At 48.0% G+C, this 24,126-nt stretch overlaps 1 protein-coding gene and 1 non-coding gene across 2 annotated transcripts in view; one reads left to right on the top strand and one right to left on the bottom strand.

Moving 5' to 3' along the window:
- CTNNA2 (catenin alpha 2) overlaps positions 1-24,126 on the bottom strand; it is a gene marked incomplete at its 3' end in the record, with an annotated part of 719,772 nt that overhangs the window by 342,911 nt on the left and 352,735 nt on the right. The window lies entirely within an intron of this gene.
- Positions 18,486-18,557, top strand: TRNAI-GAU. The gene has a single exon. It is a non-coding gene; the product is annotated as a tRNA-Ile (tRNA).

Raw genomic sequence — 24,126 nt, 5'->3', positions numbered from 1 at the left:
GAGGGCTCCTAGTGTCCTGGTCCCACTGCTGGACCTCCTGATGGCACCTAGTATTTTTGGCCACTGTGTGACAGAGTGTTGGACTGGATGGGCCATTGGCCTGATCCAACACTGGCTTCTCTTATATTGTTATGTTCTAACAGGCATAATGGGGGGGAGGGGGGAAGAGACAGGATCCGGCTGTCAAAGAGAATGGTATTGTTTTAAATTGTTGTTTTATAGTTGTTTTTAATTGGATTTTTTTTTACTATTGTATTGATACTGATGGAACCTGCCCCGAGGCTGCTTGTAGGGAGGGCAGGATATAAGACCATGTATAGAAATTTCCCGCCATCTGTTTATATGTAGCACTTTATGTAATTGTTCGTATTGAAATGTTATTGTATTTTGTATTTATCGTATTTTAACTTGTGTAAGCTGCCTTGAGCCAGTTTGCACCGGCAAGGCAGGATACAAATTGAAGGTAAATAAATAAATAAATACAATTAATAATAAATAAATAAATAGAGGCTCCTGTTGGAGACTGTGTTGGAAAAGGCAGGATAATAAGTTTATCAGTGGCTAGCCATGGTGACTAAAGGGAACCTCCATGTTCGGAGGCAGTGAACCTCTGTTTCCCAGTGCCAGGAAAGCCTCTGTCCCTTGTTTTCAAACACTGTGTGACACAGGATGCTGGACTAGATCAGCCACTGGTCTGATGCAGCAGGGCTCTTCTCATGAAGGAAACAGCTGCTGGGATTCACCCTGAATGGCAACACAAACAGCTTTAGGGGAAGCAAAATTAATATAGTAATCCACAATTGTCTACTTTCATCACTTTTGATGCCAGTGGACTTGGCTCTATAAATGCATGTTTGCTACAGTCACCCCCATACATCGGGGGACGGGGGCAATTCAAATTGCAAAATGGGATACACACACACAAACATACATATACATTCCCTCTCTCTCTCTCTCTCTCTCTCTCTCACACACACACACACACACACACGGCACTCCACTAAATGGAAAAGGATCTTGTCTGCATGAAGGTGGAGTTCTCAGAGGGGTCTGATTTGCCATTGTGGGAAACAGGATATTAACCTCAAGGGGTCTTTGCTTATGTAACTGAGAATTCCACTGGTGGGGGGTGGAGTGGAGCCTCTGAAAATATAAGGACCTTGGTCCTCTTCTATGAATAATGCTGTTTTTGCATCTTGCACTGAGTAGATGCAGAATCACAATCAGAAAAGAGAGCATATCGGAAAGTTAAGAGGGGGGGGAGACTGCAGAAGAATGAGAAAGGTGGTAAATGATACCTCAATTGATGGCAATTGTCCTGTGATGAGCTTCAAATGGTTCATATGACTTTCCCGTGAGAGGATGGCTGAGGAAGACATTCACAACTGACCAGCTGAGGAAATGGCCATGATTGTTTTGGAAAACTGTGCTGGTCTTCTGATTCACATCCAGCAAAATTAAGACTTTTTTTTTTTTGCATCCCCCCAAAATATGTCAAGGTGATTTTTCTATTTCCCCAAAGGATGTTAACTCCCCCCCACCCCAAAATATGCTTAACTGGACCTCACCATGCTATCACAATTGCTATGAAGCTGGGAGAATAGCAGATATTACATCTGATATCTTGAAATGTGGTATCTTGGGGAACTGATTCTAGAGAGACAGCCTGCAGAGTATAGAATTTCAGGGAATGGGAATAGAAGAATGCATCCCGTGAAGAAGAGATTCTCTAAAACTTAAGTACTATTAAGAAAGTAGTGCAGAGGCCCTGACCTGGATAGCCCAGGCGAGCCTGACCGTGTCAGATCTTGGAAGCTAAGCAGGGCCGACCCTGGAAAGTACTTGGAAGGGAGACCTCCAAAGAATACCAGGGCTGGGATGCAGAGGCAAACAAGAGTAATTCACCTCTCTGAAAGGTCCAAGCCCCACTAGGGGTCACCAGAAGTCAACCAAGACTTCCGGGTGCACCCATGTGCACGCACACATGCACACTACTCACCCCCCCAAAGATAAATAAGAAAGTAGTACAGAGAAATGGGGATGTGGAATGGTATGGCATAGCCCCATCTCCTCTGACCTCAGAAGCTAAGCAGGGTCAGAACCTGGAAGGGAGACCACCAAGGAAGACTCTACAGAGGAAGGCAATGGCAAACTATCTCAGCTTCTCACTCGCCTTGCAAAACCCTTGCTGGGGTCACCATACATCCATGACAGCACCTATGTACAAATGAACGAATGGCGCTGGGGGAGAAGGTACCTTCTTGGAACATGCCTCCAGGGGAGGGGTCAAAAGTGATTATTGTGGGGGGGGGAGTCAAAATGCTTCCCCAGTCTCATGATTTTAGGATGGTTTGTCCCTTTTGAATCCTATTTACTGTCACTGTTCCCCCATCGGCTGATTTCCACAATCTCCATATGAGCAGAACAATCCGGGAACACCAGTAGAGAGGCCGTCGCTTTCGTGGAAGGTGGCAGGAGTGCATTTAACAGACGACTGCTTCTTAAACGGGCAGTCCTATGTGGGCCTGCTCCAGAGTGAGCTCACCAAGCAGCCTGGTGATCCCAGCACCTGAGGGCAGAACCACCAATGTGGTCTCCAGAGAGGTCCTTCGGTAGAGAGAAAGAAAAAAAAAAGTGTGTATGCCTCACTTCATTTCCTACACCACAATCTTCTCCGTTAGAATTCCTTCAACAAATGTCACATTTCAGACTTCACATCATCAGTATTATAACTGGATTTACGGAACTTAAATACCGTAGCGGAGCACAAGTAGTAGGCTAGTTATAGATAAACCAAGCTGCCGGGTGCGGCATCGCTGAGAAACCAGCAGTTGAAGGGGGGTGTTGCTTCCATGCTCTGCTTGGAGGAGAGACGATGGAGTCCACTCCTTGACTACACTGGGAACTTGATCTTGACAGGGGTTGCCAGCCTCCAGGTGAGGCCTGGAGATCTCCCAGAATCACAACTGCTGTCCAGGTTACAGAGATCCATTTCCCTGGAGAAAATGGCTGCTTTGGAGGACGGACTCTATGATATTATATTCCACTGAGGCCTCTACCCTCCCCAAACCCTGTCTCACCCCTGTCTCACCCCCCAAAAAACCTCCAGGAGTTCCCCCCCAACCCCGAGTTGGCAACCGTAATGCTGACCATCAGTGTCCTCACTGGTCTAATCCAGCCGTGATCCTCTCTCATCGGCCTTATTTGCTCACCAGAGTTGATCCTGCTATGGCGCAGTGAGATTTTTCAGGAGCACAAGTGCTCCCAACTGCCTGCATTGCCCACTTTAAAAAAAAAGAAAGAAAGAAAAGAAAAAGAAAGTCCTATTATAATACGTAAAATCATGCTATGATACATAAAATAGCCAACTATCCCCAGGACGATAAATGACACCAAAACTTTATTTTACTTCTATAGATACTCTAAAAAAAACAACAACGTTGACACATAAGCCAGGGTTTGCGTAGCAGACCTATGATCCCGAATCTCAGAATACTCTATTATTAAGTGTCACAGTTCCTAAACTATGCTGGCACCGCTATTTCCCGAGAGCTCCCCGTGGATAGGGAAGTCGCAAACACGCAATTCCACTGCCGCACTGTCTTGTTAATGAGAGAAACTCCCGGAGATCAAGACGCCAAGATCGGAAAGTGCAGAAAGACAGGCGGCGTGAAAGGACAGGGTGGTGACACACAGGTGGCACAGAGGGCAGAAGTGGGATGCAGTCACATTAGGGACGGGGTTCTTTGAAGGCCCTTTTTGAAAAGGAATAATGGCCTCAGATATCGAAGCTGCAAGACAGGCTGTGTTACGCGAGGCCTAATGGCTGCTTAAGGACCAGATCTTGCTTCTATCACTGCCTTGACAAGTACAAAAGATGTCAGAGGTTGTTTGCAAAGGAGATTTCCCTCAATAGCCGTGTCTTCAAAAGAGACTGTACCCACTTCGTACAGCTAGCACAAAAAGAAGAAAGAAGATAATAAACACTGTCTTCCTTCCCCAAAGCCCTATAAAGTCCTTTTCTTACACACAAGAAGACTTCAGCAAGCCCGAGTGAAACTGTCTTTCATCCTCCCAATTTTGAATCACACTCCTGAGGTTGCCAGAAAACTGGGTTGGGGGGCGGGGAGAGGAAAAGTCTGTACTTAGCAGACACAAGAGGAATATGTTTGGCACGGAGATCTTGGAGGCCTAATATTTGATCCCTGCTACATGGAAACTTTCTACAGACTTTTGCTTAGGGCTAAATTAACTACTTTATCACATACTTTATCACATTAACAACTTTATCAAAAAGGATCGAAGTAAACTATCAAAGGCTCTTTCTGGAGGCCTGTGCTGAGGCCTATATAATAATGTGCATCTGACCCTCAGACATAAGAAGGGCCATTAGGGATGTGACCAGTGGTCCATCCAGTCCAGCATCCTGTCTCATACAGTGGCCAACCAGTTCCTCTGGAGGTCATAAGAACATAAGAACATAAGAGATGTTGGATCAGGCCAATGGCCCCTCCAACACTCTGTATCACACAGTGGCCAGAAATACCAGTGCCATCAGGAGGTCCACCAGTGGGGCCAGGACATTAGAAGCCCTCCAACTGTTGACCCTCCCAAGCAGCAAGATGGCACTGGTATTTCTGGCCACTGTGTGATACAGAGTGTTGGACTGGATGGGCCTTTGGCCTGATCCAACATTGGCATCTCTTATGTTCTTATGTTCTTATGTTCTTAAGATGATAGAGCCTCACTTGCCCCAGAGTCCCTATCTATACCTTGTGGCTAATAGCCACTGATGGACCTCTGCTCTATATGCTTATCTAATTCCCTTTTGAAGCCGTCCATGCTTGTAGCCGCCACCACTTCCTGTGGCAGTGAATTCCAAGTGTTAATCACTCTTTGGGTGAAGAAGGACTTCCTTTTATCCGTTCCAACCCGACCGTTCAGCAACTTCATGGAGTGCACACGAGTTCTTGTATTGTGAGAAAGTGAGAAAAGTACCTCTTTCTCTACCTGCTCTTTCCCATGCATAATCTTATAAACCTCAATCATGTCACCCCTCAGTCGTCGTTTCTCCAAGCTAAAGAGCCCTAAGCGCCTTAACCTTTCCTCATAGGGAAAGTGTTCCAACCCTTTTATCATTCGAGTTGCCCTTTTCTGCACTTTTTCCAAAGCTATAATATCCTTTTTAAGGTGTGGTGACCAGAACTGCACACAGTATTCCAAATTATCATAAGAACAGAAGAAGAGCTCTGCTGGATCAGACCAGTGGTCCATCTAGTCCAGCATCCTGTCTCACTCAGTGGCCAACCAGTTCCTCTGGAGGGCCAACAACAGGGTGGAGAGGCCGAGGCCTTCTCCTGACATTGCCTCCTAGCTCTGGGATTCAGAGGATTGGTGCCTCTGAATGGGGAGATTCCTCTCAGTCACCATAGCTATTAGCCTCCGTGAATCTATCTTTTAAAGCTGTCTGTTGTGTCTGCAGCCAACGCTACATCCTCTGGCAGGAAATTCTTTGCCTGCCCCAGACCTGTTTCTGACCCATGAGCACAAACACATTTCATACAGGGTGATATTGGGCATGGACAAAGTAAAACAGAAGCCAAAGTTTTGTTGCAGCGCAAGCTCCGTGCGATCTCTCAGTTTAGTAAGAGTTGACTTTGGCTCCCTTTATCCAGAGACTCCCACGGGATTCTCTTGGCAAATTCTAATGCAATAGAAATTGACTTGCTGTCTGTCTATTGCCACTCTGATATATGATGTTGGATCCTATTTCAGAGGGAACTTTGCCGGACGGGTTTAGGTAGGAGACTCACTCGGCAAGAACTGTAGGGCAGCAAAATGTAGAGGCTACATTTGTAGCTGAGGGGGGTTTAAAAAGGAGACAAGCAGAGCTGCCCACACCTCCAGACCCAGGCTCACAACTAGAGACGATTCTAAAATTCTGCTCATCCAAATCTCTCGCCAGCGTAGGCCAGGTTATTCTGATCTTGTCAGATCTCAGAAGCTAAGCAGGGCCAGCTCTGGCTAGTTTTGGATGGGAGACATTCAAGCAATACCAGAGTCGCTTGTGACACGGAAGAAGGCAATGGCATGCCACCTGTGAAGTTCTCTTGCCTTGAACACCCTATGGGGGTCGCCATAAGTCAGCTGTGACCTGACAGCAAAAACAAACATACAAAAAATACCTGCTATCCCCCCCATGCCCAAAGAACTCCTGGGCACTCAATGAAATCACTGAGCAGTCGGGTCAGAACGGATAGAAGGAAGTCGTTCTTCACCCAAAGAGGGATTAACACATGGAATTCACTGCCACAGGAGGTGGTGGCAGCTACAAGCACGGACAGTTTCAAGAGGGAACTGGATAAACATCTGGAGCAGAAGTCCATCAGTGGCTCTTAGACACAAGGTATACATAGGACTATGATTGATTTGAACTATGGTGCTGGAGAAGACTCTTGAGAGTCCCTTGGACTGCAAGAAGATCAAATCAGTCAATCCTAAAAGAAATCAACCCTGACTGTTCCCTGGAAGGCCAGATAATGAAACTGAAGCTCAAATACTTTGGCCACCAAATGAGAAGGGAGCACTCACTGGAGAAGACCCTGATGCCGGACTCAACTGTGCGACTGAACAACAACAACAAAAATAGATAGGAACTCACAGGCTGGGGCAAGGGATGCACTGTATCCTTGGTGCTTGGGGAGGCAACAGTGGGAGGGCTTCTAGTGCCCTGGCCCCACTGGTGGACCTCCTGATGGCCCCTGGTATTTTTGGCCACTGTGTGACACAGAGTGTTGGACTGGATGGGTCATTGGCCTGATCCAACATTGGCTTCTCTTATGTTCTTATGTACTCACCATGGGTAGAAGCCACTGATGGACCTCACCTCCATGAATCTGCCTAATCTTCTTTTAAAATTAAAATTAAAAAAAAATATTGGCCATCACAACATCTTCTGGCAGTGAATTCCACATTTCGATGACTCTCTGCGTAAAGCAGTATTTCCTTTTGCCCATCCTCCACCTTCTGCTTCATCGGACGCCCTCGAGTTCTAGTATTTTGGGAGGAGGAAGAAATGGGTCTCTTTGTCCTGTGTGATTTTATAAACCTCTGTCATGCCCCCCTCCTAGTCATCTCTTTTCTAATCAGAAAAGTCCCAGGCTCTTCAGCTTTCCCTCATCAGACAGGGGCTCGGAGTCAAAGGTGCTCCACATCCTCCCCCCACCCCCAATTCTCACCTACTCCACAGCGATTCAGTCAAAACCAATCTGATCAACTTCACAAATGCACAACGTCCACGACAGAGTAACACACTGGGGGCTACGTGCCTCAGCTGAAAGTTTGAACGACTGTTCTGCAGAGAGTCAACTAGCAGGGCAACAACAGCCCAGAGCCACGGATTCAAGTCTGCAATCAAACTGCGCCAACCAACACTCCTGGCAGTGGGTACACCGGAGGCATCTTTTAATTAGGCAGCGGCTTGGGAGGGGGGAATGAAGCCTGTCATAAGGTTCTGCAATTTCAGTTCATAGAGGCAGCTTTACTTAACAATGGCTTATGGGGGGGGAATCACAGCAAACTTTTTGAGCTACTAAAATATTATTTATTTGAGAAAATGCTGCCTTGGTATTAACAGGAAGGCAAAAAAGGATACTGTATACATATCTTCTTCCTTCACAATCACAGTGCCGAGCAGAGCATTAGACATGTGAGATGCCTGACAATAGCAATAGCATTTATTTTTGTTTTCCTCCACTTACATTGGCCCCGGTTACACGGGAGGCTTTGATTTGCTAGAGGGACGGATCAGGGGCGCATCAAGCGGGCGTGATCACACCGCAACATCTGGGAAGCGGCACGCACCCATCCCCGATCTGTCTCTTCCGGCCGGAGATGCGGATCAAAAAAACCCCTACAAAACACTACTACTTACCTGAAAATCCGCAGCAGGGGTGGCCGTATGATCGCTGTCGTGCTTGTCTCTGGCAGCATGCAAGGCCCCCGGCCAAACTGCGCAGGTGCGCACATGCGCAGCAGGCTGCCTCGCTCACCGATCTGTGGCTTCCCCCTGGCATCTGATCATGCCGGGGAGCAACCGCGCGGCGGCTCGGGGGATCTCCAAAAAGCCGCACTTCAGCCACACCTTTTCCCCCAGTGTGACCGGGGCCATTAGTTATGACCACAGTTCTATCCATAAAGGCACTCATAATGTCAGACCCATAATGGGTAGGGCATGGTTGCTTATTATGCTGGAACTCCCACTGATTCAGCCCTGCTTGTCAGTCATTATTTTGATTGTACAAATTAAGTTGTGTCTGACTAATTAGACAATCTCCTTACATAATTAGATTGTTTTCTCACAACTGGTCTGCTGCCATCACCAACTGTTTCAAGCCAAACAGTCAAAAAGAGGGACTTGAGAGTTTTGAGTTGACTTACTATTTGGATGTCTCTGTGTCTTGGCAGAATCCTCAAGATGAACTTCAAAAACAACCAACAGAACACTGAAGCAATCTGATATGTGCACGTCACCAGGAAGTGACACGACCACACCGGGCACGCTGGGGGCGGGGCCACAGTCGTCCGAGGGAAAACTCTATGGTTTTCCCTCGGATGGTCGTGGCCCTGTGCCCAGTGTCATCACGTCACTTCCTGGTGATGTGGATGCGGCGTGCGCGCGCGCTCCAGGATCAACCCGGGAGTCCCCCGCTCCGGAACAAGGTGAGACTTGGCAACCCTACGCCTAGCCATGGTGACTGAGGGGAACCTCCACATTCAGAGGCATCCTCTGAATCCCAGAGCCAGGAGGCAAGATGATGGGAAGGCCTTGGCCTCTCTGTCCTGTTGCTGGCCCTCCAGAGGAGCTGGTTAGCCACTGGGTGAGACAGAATGCTGGACTAGATGGACCCTCCCTGGTCTGATCCAGCAGGGCTCTTCTGATGTTCTTATCAGGGGAAGGCTTCGGCCTCTCTGCCCTGTTGTTGGCCCTCCAGAGGAGCTGGTTGGCCACTGGGTGAGACAGAATGCTGGACTAGATGGACCCTCAGTTGTCTGATCTAGCAGGGCTCTTCTGGTGTTCTTATCTCACACCAGTACAATTTGTCTCCAGACAACCAAGATCAGTTTCCCAAGAGAAAAACAGCTGCTTTGGAGGGTGGTCTCTATGGCATCATACCCTGCAGAGGCCCCTCCCCTTCCCAAACCCTTCTGCTCAGGGGGGAAAAAAGAAAGGAAAGAAAAGAAAAAGAAGTCTTTGAATTCAGTGCAATGTGAGATGATCATTACGGAGCCCTGAGCTCTAGGATGTAAACAGTCATGGCTGTTTCATTATTGTGGATATTCCTTGTTATTGGCTCATTGCTGGAACAGCATGTGTTGTGTGTTTGTCAGTAGGGTTGCCAACCTACAGGTGGCACCTTGAGATCACCTGTTATTACAACTGATCTCCAGACTACAGGGATTCCCCCCCCCCAGAGAAAATGGCAGCTTGGGAGGGTGGGGCATAAGAGAAGCCAATGGCCCGTCCGGTCTGACACTCTGTATCATACAGTGGTCAAAGCCCAGGTGCCATCAGGAGGTCCAAGGGTCATCAGGGTATGACTGAAGGTCATTTTGAGCGGCACTCATTTTGAAGCTGGTTTCAACTCCTGTGGCAGCCATTTTGTAGCCGCCATTTTGCTGCTGTGCCCACCACACTGCGTCAGAATTCTAAAGGTGCCCACAGGCTCAAAGGTCTTGGGGACCCCAATCCTAGACTTTGTTATTCAACCATTCTAGGTATACTTCAGCAGCTAGAGAATGTGGTATTGCTAAGGTTACGGTCAGAAGAAATATGCATGCAGCATAGCAGACTCATGTACCTACGTTTTTACAATCATCGTTCTTTCAGCAACTTCAAGCACAGTAAATATGGGAATAGGCATTCTTTTTTAAAAATAACATATATATTCAATTTAAGGGTAAAGGAAGGAGAAGGGCTCTTAACTGGTCACTTTTAATATTGTTCAGTACAGAACAGAGGCCCAGGGCAATACATTTAAGCAAATACCAAGAAAGCAAAGCCCTCCCCTCACTCAGGACTCCTGGAGGGAGCAAAGGTAAGAGTGGGACAGTAAATGCCCCCCCCGGGTAGTGCCCCTTTAGGAACTATTCACTAAATCCAATGGCCAACCTACCCCTAGACAAAAATGCTACCCTGTACTAACTGGAAAGCAATGTCACTGGCTTGAGTAAGAGTCCAATGACACCTTTAAGATCAACAAAGTTTTATTCAAGGTGTGAGCATTCGTGTGCACGCACACTTCCTCATACGATGAAATTGAATTACATATCAAAGTTATATATATAGGGGTGGCTTATTAAATTAGCATGCAAAATAGTGAAGATCTTTGATCTGTTAAAAAAAAAAAACCACCTTCACTATTTTGCATGTTAATTTAACAAGCCACCCCTATATATTCAACAACGATATGCAATTCCATTTCATCATCTGACGAAATGTGTATGCACATGGATGCTCACACCTTGAACAAAACTTTGTTGGTCTTAAAGGTGCCACTGGAATCTAACTTTGTTCGATTGCTTCAGACCAGCACGGCTGCCCGCCCACCTTGACCTGCCTGAGTGTAATTGTCTTCTTCCCCTCCCCCCAGTTCCATTTATGTGTCAGATCCAATAGGACTGAATCGTTTTTGGAACAACAGAAGCCCCAGAAAAATCAGTAAACCAGAGATGAAAGTGTGATTAGCATAGGTACTATGAGATTGACTGATTGATTCAATAAAGGAAACCAGGGCCTTTCTTTTGCGAGACCTCAGAAAGGCTGTTGGATGTTTTGGAGGTCTGCTGTGGGTTGGAAATGACTTACCCGGTCCCGGTAATAAGCCACATTTTGGCTTCCCTGGGGGGTGGCAAGATTTTCGCCAAATTTGACCTGGCCCAGGCATACCAGCAGTTGCCTGTCACCCCGGAGGCTGCCGAGGCCCAAACAATTGTAACCCACCAAGGGGCTTTTAAAGTGAACAGGCTGCAATTCGGGGTCAACGTAGCACCTGGGATTTTTCAGGGCCTCATGGAACGTCTACTAAGGGGGGTACCTGGCACAGTGCCCTATTTTGACGACGTGCTGATTGCGGGCGGGTCTGAACAGGAACTACTGGACCGGGTTAAAGAGGTCCTCAGGCGTTTTCAAAATGCCGGCCTCAGAGTTAAGCGCTCAAAATGCACGCTCGGGGTGGAAAGTGTGGACTTCCTGGGGTTTCGCATTGACGCAGAGGGAGTCCACCCCACGGATGAGAAGGTATCTGCAATCCAAAACGCCCCCAGGCCGGTGAGTAAGAAGGAGCTCCAATCCTTTTTAGGACTCCTGAATTTTTATCATGCGTTTTTACCGCATAAGGCATCAGTGGCGGCCCCTTTGCACGCGCTTTTGCACAAGGAGGCAAAATGGAAGTGGGGGCAGGCCGAGGAAAAGGCTTTTGTGGGAGTCAAGGAGCTGCTGACATCTAATGCCGTACTCACGCATTATGATGAACACAAGCTCCTGGTGTTAGCTGCTGACGCTTCACCGTTTGGAGTAGGCGCAGTTTTAAGCCATCTGATGCCTGATGGGAGCGAAGCGCCTATCGCTTTTTATTCTAGATCACTATCTGCGGCAGAGCGGAACTATGCCCAGATAGACAAGGAGGGTCTGGCGTTGGTAGCGGCTGTCAAAAAGTTCCATGATTTTATTTTTGGCAGACGATTTTTGCTGGTCACTGACCACAAGCCGCTACTGGGGATTTTTGCGCCCGATAAGCAATTGCCAAACATCATGTCCCCACGCATGCTTAGATGGGCGATATTTTTGCAGGCTTATGATTTTGACTTAGAGCACCGGCCTGGGAAAGCGATTGGGCATGCGGATGCCCTCAGCCGGTGCCCGGTGCCGGACATTGGCGCAGACCCTGCCCCCGCCTGTGAGGTCTTGGCAATTGAGGAGCTTCCTCGACCCCCGGTATCATCCAGGGACATTGCAGCACACACGGCCAAGGATAGCGTGCTGTCCCGAGTATTAAACTGGGTTTGGAGGGGGTGGCCGGTTGGAAGCGTTGAACCGGAGTTCGGCCCTTACAAAAGCCGTCAAAATGAACTATCCATTTCTAAGGGCTGTGTATTATGGGGGAACAGGGTGGTGGTTCCTGACAAACTCAGGACGAGAGTGTTAGAGTCGCTGCACGAGGGTCACCCCGGTATGGTACACACCAAAGCGTTGGCCAGAGGGTATGTCTGGTGGCCGGGGCTGGACAAAGAGATCGAAGAATGGGTACGAGGGTGTCCCAAATGCCAGCAAGTCAGACCCGATCCCCCACAAGCTACACCCCAAGGCTGGGAGTCATCTGGTAAACCCTGGGCCAGATTGCATATAGATTTTGCTGGCCCTCTCCAAGGGCAAATGTTCCTAATTGTGGTGGACGCTATGTCCAAATGGCTGGAGGTCGTGCATATGAAATCGACCACATCACTTGCTGTGATCCATGCGCTCCGCCGACTTTTTGCCACCCACGGGTTGCCTGACGTCATCGTCAGTGACAACGGGCCTCAATTTGTGTCTGAGGAATTTAGGCTCTTCCTCACGAGTAATGGCATACGCCAAATGACTTCGGCCCCTTTCCATCCGGCATCTAATGGCCAAGCCGAACGGATGGTCAGGACGGCCAAAGAGGCCCTGGGTAAAATGGACGAAGGGGACTGGAGCCAGAGGCTGGGCTCCTTTCTTTTGCTGCAGCACACCACCCCCTGTAGTGCTACAGGCCGTAGTCCGGCCGAATTGTTAATGGGGCGGAGACTCACGACCCGTTTGAACCGAATGCACCCAGACCTCACTGAAGAGCAATCCGAGCGTACCACGGCGCAACCGAAGGTGCGCATGTTTGAAAAAGGGGACAAGGTTTTCGCACGAAATTATGCAAACGGGCACTTGTGGCTTCCTGGGGTTATATCCGACTCTGTGGGTACTCGAATGTATGTGGTGCAGTTAGCTGACGGTCGAATATGGCGGCGCCACATAGATCAGTTAAGGAGACGTTGGGCTAGGGACAGCGCTGACTCTCCGACGGCTGAATCCCCTGATGTCGAGTGGACACCCCCAGAGCAGGCGGTGAGTACCGAAAGGCCCGGTACTGTCCCCGAGTCAGGGCAGAACCCTGTGTGCGGGGCTGAAATCCCAGTCGAGTCTGTGCCTGATCCAGGCTGTAGTGAACCCCACTCTGACCCACAACCTTGTCTGCCCGTGGAGCCTGCACCGCTCCGCAGGTCCCAGCGTTCGCGGCAAATGCCGACTTATCTGAAGGACTATGAGTGTAAATACTGTTGGAATAACTGATGTACAAAGGTTGATTGCATGTATGTAAATAATAAAACAATTGGGATGATGGCTTAACTTAGGGGGGAGGAATTGTAATGTATTGAAATGATTACATGAATCACCTCATAGGACTCCCCTGTTAAGCTTCGAGCCAGACCAGGGCTCCTCTGAGCGAACTTCCTATTGGTCGCTTCGTAACAGCGACCAATCAGAACGATACCATTCCCTAGGAGGGAAAGACTCCCATTGGCCCTTATCCAAGCAATCTCATTGGTTGTTATTTGTAAATAGGCGTGGCTACATTAGCCCGGTTATGTTTAAAAGGAGCATAAGCTCCCACTGTTTTCTGTTCTGGTTTCTTACTGAGTTAGTGCTTGTTCGTTACTTCTAATAAAGCTGAATCACTTGCTGAATCACTCTACGAGTCCTTTGTTAGCGCGATCTAACAACTTTTAATATTGTTCAGTGCAAAGAAGAACAGAACAGAGGCCCAGGGCAATACATTTAAGCAAATACCAAGAAAGCAAAGCCCTCCCCTCACTCAGGACTCTTGGAGGGAGCAAAGGTAAGAGTGGAACAGTAAATGCCACCCCCACCACCCGGGTAGTGCCCCTTCAGGAACTATTCACTAAATTCAATGGCCAACCTACCCCTACACAAAAATGCTACCCTGTACTAACTGGAAAGCAACGTCACTTGCTTGAGTAAGAGTCCAATGGCACCTTTAAGATCAACAAAGTTTTATTCAAGGTGTGAGCATTTGTGTGCACGCACACTTCCTCATACGATGAAACTGAAGTACCTATCATAGTTATATATATAGGGGTGGCTTATTAAATTAGCATGCAAAATAGTGAAGATCTTTGATCTGTTGAAAAAAACACCTTCACTATTTTGCATGTTAATTTAACAAGCCACCCCTATATATTCAACAATGATATGCAATTCCATTTCATCATTGGACGAAATGTGCATGCACATGGATGCTCACACCTTGAAAAAAACTTTGTTGGTCTTAAAGGTGCCACCTTGACCTGCCTGAGTGTAATTGTCTTCTTCCCCTCCCCCCAATTCCATTTATGTGTCAGATCCAATAGGACTGAATCATTTTTGGAACAACAGAAGCCCCAGAAAAATCAGTAAACCAGAGATGAAAGTGTGATTAGCATAGGTACTATGAGATTGATTGATTGATTCAATAAAGGAAACCAGGGCCTTTCTTTTGCGAGACCTCAGAAAGGCTGTTGGATGTTTTGGAGGTCTGCTGTGGGTTGGAAATGACTTGATGCACTTGGTGTGCGCACACACACACACACACACACACCACGGACAGCAATCCCTCTTCCAAGCTGTTATCAGATCCCTAAAGGAAGTTTGGGAGGGAACCATAAGAGCATAAGAGAAGCCAATGTTGGACCAGGCCAATAGCCCATCCAGTCCAACACCCTCTGTCACACAGTGGCCAAAACCCAGGTGCCATCAGGAGGTCCACCAGCGGGGCCAGAACCCCTGCAAGCACCAAGAAGACAGCACATCAAGTGCTCCATCTATACCTTGTGGCTAATGGCTACTGATGGACCTCTCTTCCACATATTTATCCAGTCCCCTCTTGAAGCTGTCTATGTTTGTAGCTGCCGCCACTTCCTGTGGCAGTGAATTCCATGTGCCTTCCTAGACCCTATTGGGCACACAACCCACCCCAGAAGAGTCCACAGGCAACCCCAGACTAGTTCCCCTCTTTGGGGTGTGAAATTGCTTCAAGGTACAGGCACCCCCAATGTCCTGGGGAGGTAGTGGAAGAGTCTCAAGGCAAAAGCTTCAGATCTGTCTCCAGCCATAACCAGACAAACAATTGTTGCTGTTGTTGCTGCTGCTGGTGATCAAACAAGTCTTTCTCAGCTGGGTCACAAATGATCAGCCAAAGACCAACAATGCACACCGAATGACTTTGTATGTGAAGGTTCTTTATAGCATAATAGATAAAGAATCAATGTTCATCACGAGTTAGCTCTGGTTTGGCAGTGGGTTATCATAAATAATAAACATCACCGTTGGTCTTTCAAAACAAAACAAAGTCTAGATGAGACCCACTAATGGCTCCAATGAGATTGATAAATGCAGAATGACATTTAGGGGGAACATAAAGCTAAGAACCTGTTCTTTCAACTTGTGCCATTAAAAGGCTACCGGAGGAGTGGGGAGATAGGTTGTCCCGGGGACACGTACATTTTTAATGGACAGTGCAAATAAAAAGCATATGCACACACAAATGCACTCAATCACAAAGGCAAACTATTAATGGTGTATCAGAAGGCAGACTGACAAAGAGGACTCTGACTCTCAAAAGTTTGTATCCTGAAACTCTTGCTGGTCTCTAAGGTGCTACGGGACTCAAATCTAACAAGACTACAGGAAACACCTATGATCCTCAAATATACCCAAATAGTTAATTTGTATACAGGATCCCATTTTATTGATGTGTCCAGAGGGGATTCAAATGGTAACTTTAACATAGAGGGGAGCAAGACTGGCTTCATAACCATAGATTTACATTTACTTTTTGTTTGTTTGTTTAAAGATCTGTCGGAAAAGGTGGCAATATTTAAGTGTAGAGCTGGTCTTTCCAAAACAGACTCCATAGCCATGGTCAGGGGTCATTTCCTGCAGGAGCGCACAGGAGCGGAGCTCCGACAGTAAAGAGCCCAGGGGGCGGGCACATGCAACAAGCCCCACCCCCTGCTCCCAGCAGCCCTCAGTCAGAGCAAGAAGCAGCCCGGTAAGTTGCAGAGCCCACCCACCCCTGGCCCCAAACAGTCCAGTGGCACCTTTAAGACCAAGTTTTATTCAGGTACGAGCTCTCCCTCCTCTGCGAGGACAGATCTGCATGTTCCCACCCCCCAATAGCTAGCAATCAAAAACAGTCCAGTGGAGCCTGAGCGGTGGGTGTTGCCTTCTGACACACATCCGGTGATGTCAGGGCTGTGTGGCATATGCAAATGAGTTATGCTAATGAGTTATGCTAATGAGCTCCTGCTCCTCTTCTTCTATGAAATGACCCCTGGCCATGGTTAAGGACATCTGAAAGTAAGAGAGAGATTGCGTATCGGTGGAAAGTACTGCCAAGTCACAGCTGACGTATGGTGCCCCCCCTAGAGTTTTCAAGGGAAGAGACGGACAGAGGTGGTGTGCCACTGCCTGTCTCTGCATGCTTCCTCTCACCTTCCTTGGTGGTCATCTGGTCTCCCACCCAAGTACGAACCAGGGCCAATTCTCCTTACTTAGTTTCCAAGTTCAGTCAAGATCAGACTATCCTGGGCAATCCAGCTATGTATAGCTACTTTCCAAGTCACCTTCTCCTCCTTGTCATATGCTGGGACTTTTGAAGTACTTGTAGCAGTTCCCCTCTTCTGCAAGGATACCTCCACATACTCCCTTTCATTGCAACCAGTGTTCCCTCTAAGCGGAGTTAGTCTGAGCTAGCTCACCCTTTTTTAGCCTCCGGCTCACGCATTTTTGTCTCAGCTCAGGAAGGAGGGCTCCGGAGCAAACTAGTTTATGCAGTAGCCAAATCGCTTGCTCACAACTTTAATGCCTGTAGCTCATAAAGTAGGATTTTTGCTCACGAGACTCCAAAGCTTAGAGGGAGCATTGATTGCAACCCCACCATGCTTCCCCGCCCAAGCCACTCCCCCAAGGACTGGAGGCCCCTCAGAAACAGCACGTGATGTGTTTCCAGTGCTTTCTGCTGGGGGGGGGGGATCTTCAGATTCATGTCAATGTGGCATGATCTCTAGCAACAACAAAACATTCCAGGTGCTGCTACAGCAGGGAGCCCTGAGCTCTAGGACATAAATGGCCATGCCTATTTGTTTCTTATGGATATTCCTATCCTTATTATTGGCTTTAAAAGGTAAAGGTTCCCTTGCTCGAAAGCCAGTCGAATCCAACTCTAGGGTTGCGGTGCTCATCTCCATTTCCAAGCCGAAGAGCCAGCGCTGTCCGAAGACGTTTCCGTGGTCATGAGGCCGGCATGACTAAACATGACTAAGCACACGGAACGCTGTTACCTTCCCACCGAAGTGGTACCTATTTATCTACTTGCAATTTCTTCCTTTCGAACTGCTAGGTTGGCAGGAGTTGGAACTAGAGATGGGAGCTCACTCCATCATGTGGCACCCGGGTCTCGAACTGCTGAACTACTGACCTTCCACAGCCTGCAGTTCAGCGTCTTAACCACTTGAGCCACCGCAGCTCCTATTATACAGCAATAAGACACAGGGAGGGGAAAAACAAACCTGACCCAAAAAGTGGAATCAAGAACCAAAAGGGCAAGAAGGAAGTCTAATGAAGGGCCAGTATTGAAAATCTAGCTGCGACTTATAACATACAAAAATGCATAAGGGCCAGGATTGAAAACCTAGCTGTGACTTATAATATACAAAAATGCATGTATTTATTAGAAAGACAGTTAAAAACATAGAAGGGCCCAATGAAAGCCTCATTAAAAAGTTCAAGTGGCCTAAACACAAGGGCCGATACACGTGACCTGATGCGTTTCTGCCCTATTGGGGGTCTTCTTCAGAGGTCAAACAGTTTGAGGTATACATGTCACAATAGTACATTTTGCAATAAGATAACCAGTAAGTGAATACTGGACCAAGAAAAGGAAGGTTAAGCAGCCAGATCTATAGACGCAAGACAAAGATGTCCGTGAGACCTCTAAAGATGAAAGACATGGGCCTGGTGCCCAATGCACAGCTGCTGAATTAGAACACCTTCCCATTTAGGTCCACAAAGCACCTGTGTGGCTATCTAAGTCAGAGCTAGTAGAGTGTCCTCAAGCAAATAGGTTTTTAATATTGGCCCTTTATCAGACTTCTTTCTTACCCTTGTGGTTCTTGATTAAAAATGCACCAGCCTGAGTACAAGCAGCCATGGTTCTGTTGTAGAGCATCTGCAGAAGGTCCCAGGTTCAGTCCCCGGCATCTCCAGTTGAAAGGACTGGGCGGTAGGTTATATGAGAAACCCTGAAATTCTGTAGAGCTGCTGACAACCTGAGTAGACAATACTGACTTTGATGAACCCATGGTCTGATTCAGTAGAAGGTAGTTTCACGTGTCCCTTTTTTAAAAAAAGGGAGGGGGCTGTGGCTCAGTGATAGAGCATCTGCTTGATATGCAGAAGGTCCAGGGTTCAATCCCCGGCATCTCCAGTTGAAAGGACCAGATTGTAGGTGATGTGAAAGACTTGAGGCCCTGGAGAACTGTAAAGAGGGGCTGTGGTTCAGTGGTAGAGCCTCTGCTTGGCCTGCAGAAAGTCCCAGGTTCAATCCCCGGCATCTCCAGTTAAAAGGACCAGGCAGTGGGTGACGTGAAAGACCTTTCCCATGGTTGCCAACTCAAGGTTGGGAAATTCCCGGAGATTTGTAAGCAGAGCCCATGGAAGGTGGAGTCTGGAGAAAAGGGAGCTCAACAGGGATATAATGCTATAGAATCCACTCTCCAGAGCTACCGTTTCCTGCTGGGAAACTGACTTGTGTAGTCTGGAGAACACGTGTAATTCTAGGGGGATCTCCAGGCCCCACCTGGAGGTTGGTAACCCTATCTATTCCCTAGGGGTTACGCATTCAGTAGGATTACACCACTAACCTGACAAATGGGCCCAGCCCAGACGCCAATTGTTTGCAGGGAGAGGAGGAGGCCCAGTGGCTGGCTTTACACGCGGAAGGTCCCAGGTTCAATCCCCAGCATCTCCAGTTAAAAGGACTGTGATGTGAAAAACCTCGAGGCCCTGGAAAACCACGGCCACTCAGAAATAGACAATACTGACCTTGATAAACCAAGTATCTGACTCCGTATAAGGTACAACGAGAGGGGTTGTGGCTCAGTAGTAGAGCATCTGCTTGGCATACAGAAAGTCCCAGGTTCAATCCTTGGCAAATCTAGTTTGAAGGACCAGGTAGTAGGTGATAAGATCCTCTGCTGGGCATGCAGAAGGCCCCAGGTTCAATCCCTGGCATCTCCAGTTAAAAAGGACTAAGCAGGAGGTGATGTGAAGGACCTCTCTGCCTGAGACATTGGAGAACTGTAAAGATGGACTGTGACTCAGTGGTATGCACAAGGTCCCAGGTTCATGCATGCAGAAGGTCCCAGGTTCAATCCCTGACATCTCCAGTTAAAAGGACTAGGCAGTAGGTGATGTGAATGACCTCTCTGCCTGAGACCCTGGAGAACTGTAAAGATGGACTGTGACTCAGTGGTATGCACAAGGTCCCAGGTTCATGCATGCAGAAGGTCCCAGGTTCAATCCCCGGCATCTCCAGTTGAAAGGACCAGATTGTAGGTGATGTGAAAGACCTCTGCTTGAGGCCCCGGAGAGCCGCTGCCAGTCTGAGTAGACAGTACAGACCATGATGGACCGAGGGTCTGATGCTGTATAAGGCCGCCGCATGTGTGTGCATGTGCGTGTTCAAAAAGCGTTTTCAGATTTCAACTTCCTGCATTTGCGTATCTTGGCAAACTTTAATTTTAAGATGTCTTTGTTTCAATGCCAATTAACCACTTGAGGGCCAGTTTCTAAGGGCAGCCATTGGCACAGGCAGGGAGGCTTCCACAATCACGGTAAATTCTTCTTTAAAAGCCTTTTCTGTCTCTTCTAAAAATGCAGGATCTGATATGCTTATCGGCTCTGATGCTGACAGTCTGACATGTCAGATGCTGGGCGGCTCAGGCTGGGAGATGTAAAATGCTGGCATTTACTGTCCTCGTTTGGGCGCTGGACATTTCAGAGCTTGTAAATCACCAGCCGAGGAATGAAGGGCTGCAGGGGATGAAAGGGAGGGAAATGAGGACACGGGACTGCCGCTTTATCTGTCAGGAGGAAGGAAAAGAGGCTCTCCCCCCTGTACTACTCTTAAAATGTGTCACTGCTGCAGAGAAAACCCTTTCCTGACAAGTTAATTGTATGCCTTAAAAACACGGGCATCTCTCCAGTGGAAGACGCGCTCCTCTTCATAGACGAGTTCAGCTTAGGCTGCTGGTGCCCGTTTCTTAGAATCCACAGGCGAAGGCACAAATGTGCCCCTAATGCCTACCTGTTCGTGCTTTTGGTCTACCCTCTTTCTGGGACAGAGATGCATCCTGGATCAAAATCCCTGTGCTCATCTCTCTCTCTCAGACTCTAATTCCAAGGATCTGCATCTACAGAAAGGCTCATCAGTAGACAACTGGCAGGTTTACAACAATAAGCGACTAAGGGTCAAACTTGACACAATGATGGTAGGCAGGGGTCATTTAGTAGAAAAAGAGGTGCAGAAGCTCATTAGCATACCTCATTAGCATAGCTTATTTGCATATGACACACACCCTGGCATCACTGGAAGTGTGTCAGAAGGCAACACCCAACGCTCAGGCTCCACTGGACTGTTTTGGATTGCTAGCTATTGGGGGGGGGACGTGCAGATCTGTCCTCTCAGAGGAGGGAGAGCTTGTACGTGGCTGCTGCTTGCTCTGACTGAGGGCTGCTGGGGGCAGGGGGTTGGGGCTTGTTGCATGTGCCCACCCCCTGGGCTCTTTACTGCCGGAGCTCCGCTCCTGTGCGCTCCTGCAGGAAATGACCCCTGATGGTAGGATCTTCATTGGATCCATTCCTGGTTGCCCACCCGGCATTAAATTGCAGCTGTGTGGCCCATGCCATGGCATGACAGCTCATGGCCTGAATCCCACAGGGAGTGAAGAATATAAGAACAACCCTGCTGGATCTGATCAGTGAGGGTCCACCTAGTCCTGCATCCTGTCTCACAGAGTGGCTAACCAGTTCCTCTGGAGGGCCAAAAACAGGTTATAGAGGCCATGACCTTCCCTTGATAAGAACATCAGAAGACCAGTGGTCGATCTAATCCAGCATCCTGTCTCACACAGTAGCCAACTAGTTCCTCTGGAGGGCCAACAACAGGGCAGAGATGCCAAGGCCTTCCCCAGATGTTGCCTCCTGGCTCTGGAATAGTGCCTCTGAATGTGGAGATTCCCCTCAGCTACCATGGCTAGTAGCCATTGATAGACTTATCCTCCGTGAATCTGTCTCACCCTCTGTTTATGCCGTTTATGACTATGGCCTTCACTACAGCCGCTGGCAGTGAATTCCACATTTTAATCACTCACTGGAAATAAACATTTCCTTTTGTCTGTCCTGAATCTACTGTACACCAGCTTCATTGGATGTCCTCGAGTTCTAGTATTTTGGGAGTTGCTGTTGCTATCTTGATTTTTGACCCATGTGTGTAGGGGGTGGGTATACAGAGACACACATCTCACCCATTGAATCAGTAGCAATCCCAAGAGTGTAAATTTATATTTTGAATATAATGGGGGGGGGATTCCATTTTCCTCCTCTATGTTTTAGCCCTTACTCTAACGGGGTTCTGTATGTCTGCAATCCAATGCCTTAAAAGTTCAGGAGAGCCATTCACATCCGTTTTGGCCTTTGGCTTCCAACATCGAAGGTTCCCACTAAGAAGATCTCCAGTACCCTCTATCTATGGCCTTCATGTTCTGTTGTTGAACCTCCAGAGGAACTGATTGGCCACTGCATGAGACAGGATGCTGGACTAGGTGGACCACTGGACTGATCCAGCAGGGCTCTTCTGATGTTCTTATCAAGAGAAGGCCTCAGCCTCAGTGCCCTGTTGCTGGCCCTCCTGAGGTATTGGCTGGCCACTGTGTGAGACAGGATGCTGGACTAGATGGACCACTGGTATGATCCAGCAGGGCTTTTCTGATGTTCTTATGTTCTCATGTCCTTCACATACTTCTTACTTCTAGTGAGTTACATATCTTCCTCCACCTTGCCTCAACTAAAAAAAAAAGGGGGGGGAAGAAAGAAAAAAACACCCCAAATACAAAGACAGCCTCCCCAGGTTGAATACAAATAATCTGATGGAATATTACACATTTGTATTTTTCTTCAAGGCACCAGCTGTTCTTGTCAGTGATAGATGCTACCTTATAATTACCAATTAAAGAAGCCAATAAATCAAATCAAACAAAGTCGCATAAAGTCCTGTACCACTTCCCCCCCCCCAACTAGGTACTTCACAATCCATATCAAGACTGCAAGCTAAAGGACAAGCATTCTTTTTTTAAGGCTACGTCCAAAGCCAAACAAAGAAATTATCTGCAAGGAGAACTGAGGATCATGGCGGGCGCGATTCACAGGACGGTATTGACTTACTGACTTGGCAAATAATGGCCAGATCCTGAGACAAATGAACAGCACAGTTATCACCACCAGCCTTTGGTGGTGGGAGGAAATATATGTCAAGAGTACCTGCACAGGCAGATTGTGAGAGGGAGGGGAAGGAGGGATGAGCCAGTGCTTAGCTTTCAAGTCCCTTTCTTACACGCCCAGGGTAATGCTGATTGCCACTTTGGAGTCAGGAAGGGATTTCCCTCCAGGCCAGACTGGCCAGAGAAACTGGAGGCATTTTGCCTTCCTCTGAGCACAGAGCAGGGGTCACTGGGGGGATGGGGTGGGGGTGGGAGGTAATTGTGAAATTCCCTGCAGTTGTGTAGAGAGTTGGACTGGATAATCCTTGTCCACCAGTTGTCAGGTTCCCAGCCAAATCACTCCACACACGCACTTTCTTCAGTGAATGGTTGGGGTTTTTTGGAGTTTTTTTAGAGATATGAGGTGCTATGGGTTCAGACTCTTTGTCAGGACTGAGGTGCAAAGGTGGGAAAGCCGCATATAGTTACAACCCCAAAATTCCATTCATACACGTCAACATTACTACCAAGACCATGAAAGGTATACGGTCAACAACTAGCCAGACACAGACTCTACTTCAAGGACACTTCCCGTGTGAAAGATGTCTTTGTGGCCCCATGGAAGAATTACCGAAGCTAGCCTCCCTAAATTCCTACAGACTCTCACTCCCCCCCCTCAGGAATGCAATGGCAGGTGAGGGCAAGCGATAAGGGTGCGGGGAGCAGCAAGTGAAACAAACGGTGGGGTGCAGGAAGCAAGCGGGATACAAAAAGCTCAAATACACTGGATAGAAATACAACAGGTAAAGGTAAAGGTTTCCCCTACTTGAAAGCCAGTCGAATCCGACTCTAGGGTTGTGGTGCTCATCTCCATTTCAAAGCCAAAGAGCCAGCACTGTCTGAAGACATGTCCGTGGTCATGTGGCCGGCATGACTAAACATCAAGGCACATGGAATTGAAGTGGTACCTATTTATCTACTTGCAATTTCTTGCTTTCAAACTGGAACTAGAGACGGGAGCTCACTCTGTCATGCGACACACTCGGGTCTCGAACTGCTGAACTACCGACCTTCCACAGCCTGCAGTTCAGCGTCTTAACCACTTGAGCCACCGCAGCTCCATACAACTAAGATCATGGCATCCGGCCACACAGAGAGATGAGAACCTATTGTTAGGTAGCCCTGTCATTGGTTTGGAATGTGGAGGGGTTCCCTCCCGTTTTCTGTCTCAGTTCTCCCTGGCTCACCAACTGTTTGCTATCTTTTGCTTGACCTTGTAGATGTTCCAGGTGCAGTTTCTTGTCTGGGAAAGTTAATGGCTATTGCTTTGCCTGCTTGCTACTGCCCCCGCGCGCAGAATGTATCCATTGGCTCATGCTTACAGGGGGGGGGGTGTTTGATTTTAGTATAAGTCAGAGGCCCTAGTGTTGGCAGCCATTCCTGACACAAGCTGCACACATGTCTTTAGTACTGCAAATTACCAATAAACAGTTACCTTCTTATGAAGCCCTGTGTGGT

The sequence above is a fragment of the Gekko japonicus genome, unplaced genomic scaffold (genome assembly GCF_001447785.1).
Source record: "Gekko japonicus isolate JY-2015 unplaced genomic scaffold, Gekko_japonicus_V1.1 scaffold570, whole genome shotgun sequence".
NCBI classification, from domain to species: Eukaryota; Metazoa; Chordata; class Lepidosauria; order Squamata; family Gekkonidae; genus Gekko; species Gekko japonicus.
This window is presented reverse-complemented; position numbering and strand designations above follow the sequence as displayed.